General features: G+C 38.2%; 1 protein-coding gene across 1 annotated transcript in view; it reads right to left on the minus strand.

Annotated features, from left to right (window-relative positions):
- FHIT (fragile histidine triad diadenosine triphosphatase) overlaps positions 1–9,620 on the minus strand; it is an 854,985-nt gene that overhangs the window by 455,014 nt on the left and 390,351 nt on the right. The gene's annotated exons all lie outside the window — the stretch shown is intronic.

Raw genomic sequence — 9,620 nt, forward strand, 5'->3', positions numbered from 1 at the left:
GAATTACTCTCAATTACAGGCTTCTGTCTGTTAAAAAGTAGAGCTGGTGATCAGTCTGACCTTTTTTCTCTGACAAGTCAAAGAAATGAAAGGAAAAAAAAATCTGACAGGTGTTCAATTTAGAAGCTGGGGGTGGGGGAAAGAGGAAAAAGAAAAGAAAAGCTTGTATTATCTAACTAGATCTCAGGATTTTTTTTTTTTTTTGTATTATTCGTCTTATTTTAAAAGTTCCTTTTCAGTGAATAAATTGCATGTGGCAATGTAATTTTGCTTAAAGTCACTCACTTAATGTTTTAATTTGGGTATCATTTATGGAAATCTTCCCACAATCAATCATTCAGTCTTTTAGTTTCATACTTTAGGGCAATTCTGCTGAATGCTACAACTTTGCCCTACTCTGCTCTTCCTTCCTTCTTATAAGTAGATTACAAATGACCACAGAAGAATGACTTTTCTGGTTCCCTGCATTTGCTATATTTTTTGCAAGACATGGCTTGTAAACACCAGCCTCCACATTTTATCTGACAATGCGATCATTACAGAATTCACTAGAATTTGGTTGGCACTGGTATTATTTGAATGTGAATGTTTCAGAAATGACATGAATCGTTTTTCAGCTCTCTAACATTTACCCATGTTTTTTCATTTCAAAAGAGTAACTACTTTGCTCAGGACTGAAAAAGTTGTTCTGATGAAAGTTAAATTCTAAAACATTCTGTATTCTTCGGAGTTGGTTGGTTAGGTTCTTGATAATCCAGCACTTGTTCAGCAAAACTACTAATTAGAGGTGAAAGCCATGTATGCATTGAACAGTTAGCTCTTCAAGCTTCAAAGAGAGAAGAAGGACCAAAGGATGCTCTTACCCTTAGGAACCCATCTGACCTGCATTTAGGCCAGTTAATGATGACTTCCATTCAGCTTTGAAACATATGTCTTTTAAGTCAGCTACTTTTCAGAAGGGAAAAAGTATTTTGAGAATTAATCATTCTCAAACGTCATACAGAAGCCAACCAGTTAAAATACCACAATCCTAAACAGACCTGCAAACAACATTTGGAAAGTTGAATTGTGATTGACTGATGACATCACAGACCAAAATAACATCCCACATTCACTTCTTGCTCTGCTATTTTTGTTTCCTTCAGAACAGTCAGAACTGCTTTTCTGAGATGGCTGAGACAGTTTTCTCAGAAGTGACACAGTGAAATAGCTAATGGCCAGAGAGTGGGAGTGAGATTAGACCAGAAAAAAAAGAAAAAAACTAAAAGAAAAAAGGTGGAAAAGGACAAACGTCATGTACACATACCCCTAAAAGGTGGCCAAAAGATAGTGATAGTAAAAATACTGAGGGAGGGCAGGACGTGGTGGCTCTCACCTGTAATCCCAGCACTTTGGGAGGCCAAGGCAGGCAGATCATCTGAGGTCAGGAGTTTAAGACCAGCCCGGCCAACAAGGTGAAACCCTGTCTCTACTAAAAATACAAAAATTAGCTGGGCATGGTAGTGCACACCTGTAGTCCCAACTACTTGGGGAACTGAGGGAGGAGAATTGCTTAAATCCAGAAGGTGAAGGTTGCAGTGAGCTGAGACTGCACCATTGCACTCCAGCCTGGGCAACAAAGTGAGACTCCATCTCAAAAAAACTAAGGGAGATTTTGAAGTTATGTCTTTTCCCTGTGACTGGGAGGCCCTGGGAAGCTAAAAATATTTCATTGAACATCTGCTTTTCTTCCAGGAGGTAGAGTATTCCTGATACTTCCTTCTAATTTAAGTGAGGTGGTATCCCACAACAACAACAGCAACAACAAACGGTTCCTTCCTCTAAAGAGTCAGCCAGCAATGATCAAGAAAACAGCACAGTGGTATACACTATACAGCTTTGGTACCAATGCCAACAACCCAAGTGATAAAAATTAAGAACAGAATTTATACCCAAATAATGCTTAAACATCATGTTTTATTAAAAGCTATAGCAAAAGGGATGCATTTGAAATAAAAATAGCAATATTTTCTGCTTTAATAACCAACTGTTGACTAGTCTTATACTTAGAAAATGGCAAGGTGTCACCTAGTGAACTACTCAAAAATCTCTCTAACTAGAAAGAGTAAAAGCAGTATTTCAAGTCCGCTGACCTGAAATGAGTATACCATATGAACATAATGGCAATGTACATTGCTCACATACAAAAACACATCGTAAAGCTGTAGTGATTAGAAGGGCACAGTGACCAAAGCACGATCCTCCCCTCCAGAAACAGACTCAAACACACAGAAAAGTAGTATTTTTTATATGACATTACAAATTCATGAGGCAAGATGAATTAATCAACAAATGTTATTATGGGAAACTGAGGACATTGAAAAGAATAAATGTGAACCCTACCTCACACTTTATCCCAAATAAATTAGAGACAGATTAAAGATTAAAAATTTTAAAAATACAAGTGTTTCATTTAAAACATAAAGGATTGAAAACAGCAAAATAATTTAAAATACTTTTAAAAAGTCATTTTTAAACATTTTTACAGTGGAAGAAACCCAAAAGAATAGACTAACAAAGCCAATTACATAAAAAGAAAAGTTCAGATAATACAAACCAAACAGAAAACAAACCAAAACACCTACAATCAAAAAAATAAAGGTAAAGGGCTGGGGTGGTGGCTCACGCCTGTAATCCCAGCACTTTTGGAGACTGAGGTGGGCAGATTACTTGAGGCCAGGAGTTCAAGACCAGCCTGGCAAACATGGTGAAACCCTGTCTCTACCAAAACTATAAATATAAAAATTAGCAAGGCGTGGTGGTGGGCACCTGTAATCCCAGCTACTCAGGAGGCTGAGGTAAGAGAATCACTTGAGCTCGGGAGGCGGAGGTTGCAGTGAGCCGAGTTTGCATCACTGCACTCCAGCCTGGGTGTGCAAGACTCTGTCTCAAAAAAAAAAAAAAAAAAAAAAAGAAAAAAAAGGAAGAAAAGCTAAAGGATAGGCAATAGTTGAATGGTCTTTGAAATAGGTAAACTGAGGGCTGCCAAAAGCCCTAAAGCAAGCAGACAAATGCAGATGTAGGTTTAGGACTCAACATCAATGCTGTGGCTGGAGACATGGGGTATGGCAGATGCCTTTCATGAAAGCCAAGAGAGACTCATCTCCCCAACTCCCAAATGACTATGGAGGAGCTTCCACTCTGTGACTCTACTTCTCCTCTATGGGTGGACACCTAGCCAGGGGTAAGCATCTCATCTGTGAACAATCAACACAGAGGCTGAGTTGAGCCATGGTCTCTACAGGGCATTCAGAAGTAAGTGGGATTTCCAAGTGCAATTAGCAGAGTTGCCTGAATCTCATATTTGACACCTTTAGCCTACATGCTGCTTACCTACCCAGGATCTGAACTTCTGGATATGTATCTTTATTTCACCCCACACTCTGAGTCCTAACCTTCTACCTTCTAAAATGACTCCACCACCGTCCATGAAAGCAGAACTGAGAACTACAGGCTGCGTGACTCATGTTTCGTTTTGATTTTTTGTAACCACAATCCACATTAAGAGCTTTTTCAATGTTGTATGAACTTCATAATTTTGAATGACACAAGTTTCTACTGAAGTGATTGGTCTGCCACGTCCACTGCCAGTGAAAGAATATTCTCTCTGTTTTTTAAAATAATTCATTCTAAATGACACTGGGGTAAGATGACCGAAAACTAAAGGGATGACATTTTGCTTAAAAGGTAGAATTGTAAACACCAGCCTGCACTCAAGAAAATGGAGATTTCTTAAAATTTAAAATCCTCAACTATGAGGAGGATAATTAACAAAACACACTTCAGAAGTATGAACACTTAGAATGCACTTAGTCACTTTACAAGAACTACTGTAATCGTTCCCAAGCCTAAATGCAGGTGTGAGTATAATCACTGACCAGTTGCAGCAACACTGCTGCTGAGAACGGACGTGCATCAGGCCACATGCCAAGGGACAGAGCTGGTCTCAGCACCCTTAGGTCTCAAGGCATATAAGAGCCAATGTTCAGGATGCAAAGGTCTGGGCATATGTCTTTCCAGGCTAACAGAGGAGGAGACACTGAGACTCTACATCAATTTCCCAGTAATATTCTGCAAAGTGATAATGAATTTCTAAAAGAAAACTAGATAAAAACATCATTTAGTTGGCTAAAGAGCTTCCAAAAGAAAGGCCTCAGACCATTTCAAAAAGAAAATGGACAACTCTCAAACACAGCCACACAGATGAGGCAGAAAAGAAGAAATATGCAGACCTATGACCATGGCCTTGACAAGTCATTTTATAGAAAGGTAAGATCCAAGTCTTGAGGCACTTGCTCAAGCATTCAAATATTTCTGGGGCCAATCAAGTGCTGGCTGTGGAGATGCCAGACCCTGCAAACAGTCTAGTGGGGGACACAGGCTTTCACATATATGACTGTAGCACAGTGTGATATGTCCAGTGTCAGGGGCCAGTACTGAGAACGTGGGGGCAAGAAAGGAAGGAGAGACTCCTCACATCTCAGCCAAAGTGGTTCAGGAAAACATCCCAGGAAAAGAGGTGTTTGATATGGGTGTTAAAAAAAAATGGGCTCATTTTCCAATCTAAAGAACTTGAACGTATCATGTGACACAAATATGAAGGCATCCAATGATCATGGATTGGAAGCATATCATGAAATTGACCATAACCTGATTATCCAAAGCAATCTACATATTCAATGCAATTCCTATCAAAACACCAATAGCATTTTTTTTCACAGAAATAAAAAAAAATCCTAAAATTCATATGGAACCAAAAGGAGCCCAAATAGCCAAAGAAATCCTAAGTGAAACAAATCTGGAGGCATCACATTGCCTGACTTCAAATTATACTACAAAGCAATAGTAACCAAGACAGCATGGTACTGGTATAAAGGTAGATTTACAGGCCAATGGAACAGAATAGGGAACCTAGAAATAAAGCTAAATACTTAGGACTAAGTGATCTGAAACAAAGCATTAAAAAATATAAATTGGGGAAAGGACACTCTATTCAATAAATGGTACTGGGAAACCTGGATAGCCACATGTAGAAGAATTAAACTGGATCCTTATCTCTCACCATATACAAAAAATCAACTCAAAAGGGATTAAAGACCTAAATCTAAGACACGAAACCATAAAACTCTTAAAAGAAAACCTAGGAAAAACTCTTCTGGATATTGGCCTAGGCAAACAATTTATGACTAAGACTCCAAAGCACATGAAACAAAAACAAAAATGAATAAATGATAAATTAAACTAAAAAGCTTCTGCACAGCAAAAGAAACAATCATCACAGTAAACAAACAGCCCACAGAATGGGAGAAAATATTTGCAAACTATGCATCTGACAAAGGACTAATATCCAGAATCTGCTAGGAACTCAAACAAATCAGCAAGGATAAAAAACACATAATCACATTTTAAAAATGGGCAAAGGACATGAACAGACCTTCCTCAAAAGAAGATATACAAGTGGCCAACAAACACGAAAAAAATGGTCAACATCACTAATCATCAGGGAAATGCAAATTAGAACCACAGTGAGGGCCGGGCACGGTGGCTCACGCCTGCAATCCCAGCACTTTAGGAGGCTGAGGTGGGTGGATCACCTGAGGTTAGGAGTTCTAGACCAGCCTGGGCAACATGGTGAAACCCTGTCTCAACTAAAAATACAAAAGTTAGCTGGGCATAGTGGCAGGGAGCTGTAATTCCAGCTACCCAGTGGGCTGAGGCAGAAGAATCGCTTGAACCCAGGAGGTGAAGTTGCAGTGAGCCGAGATCATGCCATTGCACTCCAGCCTAGGGGACAAGATTGAGACTTTGTCTCAAAAAAACAAAAACAAACAAACAAAAAACCACAGTAAGACATCACTTTACCCCTCCAGAATGGTCATTCTTAAAAAGTCCAAAAACAATAGATGTTGACATGGATGTGGTGAAAAGGAAACATTTACACACTTCTGGTGGGAATGTAAATTAGTACAACCTTTATGGAAAACAATACAGTGATTTCTCAAAGAACTAAAAGTTGACCTCGCATTCTATCCAGCGATCCCAATACTGGGTTTCTACCCAAAGGAAAGTAAGTCATGAGAGTAAAAAAAAAAAAACACCTGCACACATATGTTTATTGCAACACAATTCACAACTAAAAAGGCATAGAACCAACCTAAGTGACCATAAACCAGTAAGTGGATAAGGAAAATGTGAGATATATATATATATGTGTGTGTGTGTGTGTGTGTCTATATGTGTATGTGTGTGTGTGTGTGTGTGTGCGCGCACAGCATAGAATACTACTCAATCATAAACAAGAAAAAAATAATGTTGTTTGCAGCAACTTTCACGGAACTGGAGGCCATTATTCTAAGTGAAGTAACTCAGGAAAGGAAAACCAAATACCAAGTGTTCTCACACATACAGAGGAGCTAAGCTATGGGTATGCAAAGCCATACAGAGTGTTATAATGGACACTGGAGACTCAGAAGGGAGGATGTAAGGGGCGTGGGAGATTTTTAAAAACTACATATTGGGTACCATGTGCACAACTCAGGTGATGAATACACCAAAATTTCAGACTTGACTCCTATACAATTCATTCACATAACCAAAAACTACTTGTACCCCTAAAGCTATTGAAATTTGTTTAAATGAAAAAAAACTTGATAGTGATACAGTTTTAATCAACCAATTACTGAGGATGGACCTATTAGTTTATTATTGCCTCTGTCACAAATTACTACATACTTAGGGCTTGAAACAACACATATTTATCCTATAGCTTTGCAAGTCAGAAGTCTGAAATGGCTCTCACTGGAATAAAACCAAAAAGTCAGCAGGGCTATGTTCCTGCTGGGGTTCTAGATCAGAATCCATTTCCTCACCTTGTCCAGCTTCTAGGGGAAGCCCACATTCCTTGCCTTATGGTGCCTTCCCACATCTTCAAAGCCAGAAACATCAGGTCAAGTCTTGCTCACACCACATCACTCAGACCTCTGCATCCCTCATCACACCTTCTCTCACTCTGACTCGCTTGCCTCCGTCTTTCATTTATAAGGACCTTTGTGAATACATTGGACCTACCTGAATAATACCAGATAATCCCCCTATCTCAAGATCCTTACCTTAATCACATCTGCAAAGTTCCTTTGGTCATGAAAGGTAACATTCACAGGTGTTGGGGATTAGAATTAATACTCCTTCGGGGGACCATTATTCCACCTACCAAAGTGGGTTAGGGACCACACACCAGCCCTAAGTGCAGACGGAAGCAGCAATGGCCTAGGATGTGTGACATACATACATATAAACATATATACAGACATACATATATGTTACATATATTACACATATATACGTGCACACACATATCCATTACATAGATGGTATCATACATATGTACAATATATACATACTATGATAGTAAATGTTTCATTTGTAAAAAAATAAATCAAGCAGGGTTATATTAGTCTCATTTCTTATACTTTGCTATGCTTTTGTGTGGGCAAAAAGCTGTATGGATTATGTGCTGGGGACCACAGGTAAGTACATACAGCCATGCAGAGACCCATGCATATAAACTCCATCCATCATGCATATTACTGCACCCCAAATAGATAGATCCATATATACATAGAGAGATACAAGAACTGCTTTTCAAGTCAGTGTTCCCCATAGTGTGCTACATATTCCGTTTACTAATTCAAACTTTAAAATTCGAAAAGCAGCATATTTGTTTAACATGCATTTAAAAATATATAACCATCATGTCAGTCATGATTTCATAAATGCTACAGCTTGGAACTATTCTGCCCATAGTAGTCCCTAGCCACATGTAGCTTTGTCCATGTAAAATGTGACTAGTCCAAACTGAGATGTGCTATAAGTGTAAAATACACACAAGATTTCATAGTATAAAAAAAAACTCATTTAAAATTTCTTATTGGTTGCATGTTGAAATAATAGGATATAGTGGGTTAAATAAAATATATAATTAATTTCACCTGCTTCCTTAATATGACAACTAGAAAATCTCACATGTGCCTTGCATTATATTTCTTTTAACAGTACTAGATTAAAACAATGCCAAAGTAGTCGTGAAGTGAAAACAAAATAAGTTGAGCTAAAGTAAATATTAGCAAAGTCAGCATAAAGATATTACAAATATCTTGAAATCTGAAAGCTAATAACTGATGTTGGTAACACTATACAACATCCCTGGAAAATGGAATCCAGCTTTTGAATATTTTCTGGAAAGGGTATCTTACTACTTCTGAGGTTGTTCAATGTAGTGGTAGTGGGGGCCAAATGAAAAACATTTCTTCTTGGTATTGACTGGATATCTGAAAAACCTTTGTACATTTCTCTCCATTGGCCTTAGTTCATAAAGCACAGCACAAACCTACCCACTACTATCCATAACTAGCTGATTCTGGCCTTTTGAACCTTTAGTTTCAAGGCTCCCATGAAACTAACAGCAGCTTTGTAACTTCACAAACTTGAAAGACCACATTGTTGGAGGAAGATTCTTACTGTAGGCCCTGGCATTCCCCATTGATGAGCTGAAATCAGTTATTATGAGGTTCTGTATACACCTTCCGATGATGGATAAAACAAATGGATATGCCTCACAGGCACAGCAGGAATTAAAAATACATTAGTTCAACGCAACTTCAGATCTGGGATTGAGGAACGTTTGGATGACTTTTTTTTCTTTTCAAATAAAGTTTAGATGAGGCAGGAATTCACTATAGAGTAGAGTTCTGAGACTCTCCAGGTCCAGTTCAGTACTTGGAGAGAAATCAAATACATCTTATCTTAGGTATGGCACTAACTTTCATCAAAAAATTATCATATGCTCAGTCACAAATGGTTATTGTAAAATCTTTATTAACCTAAGTGCATATAAAAATTGTGAATTTCTAATACAAAGCAGTATTTGACTTTTAAATTTCATTTTAAGCTTGGCCCGTTCACTTGGAATGTGATTACAGAGTAAATTAAAAAGTAATCACATGTGAATTACATTTCCTCATGAATGTAATGACTTCAGGAGGCTGATTAATGTTAAGCAGTGCCTGTCCTACTGCATGCATACCTTCCCAGGTGAGATATGCAAGATAGCTGTCGTGAGTTGATTTAATTTTCTTTTACTGGTATTCCAGGGAGACTGCCTGAACACATAATAGGCTCAGCACGTTCATTAGGACTGAGGATGTTCTTCCCTTTGGTCTGTTCAAGTCCCACCTGCAAAATACCATCACTGTCAACTTACGGTTATGAGAAAAGCCCAAGGGAGGCGGTGCAGCTCTGGTACCATTTTCTACCTAGCCAAGTTTCAATTTCTCAATCTCTCTTTATATCTTTTTGGCAAATTCTTCATATTTGAATGGAATAATTCCAGAGAATCACTGAAAAATGCATTTGCACCAGTGTAAAGGTAACGAATTGTCTCACAAGGAATGAAGGCTTATTAATAATCTACAACAGTACTACTGCAGAGAACAAAATTTAAACTATAAATTTAAACTATGTGGAGCACAGGATCATTAACATATTTCCTCTCAGGTAATGGGGAATGTAGTAGTCTAAAATAT

Source organism: Trachypithecus francoisi, unplaced genomic scaffold (genome assembly GCF_009764315.1).
Source record: "Trachypithecus francoisi isolate TF-2019V2 unplaced genomic scaffold, Tfra_2.0 Lachesis_group0, whole genome shotgun sequence".
In the NCBI taxonomy this organism is placed as follows: domain Eukaryota; kingdom Metazoa; phylum Chordata; class Mammalia; order Primates; family Cercopithecidae; genus Trachypithecus; species Trachypithecus francoisi.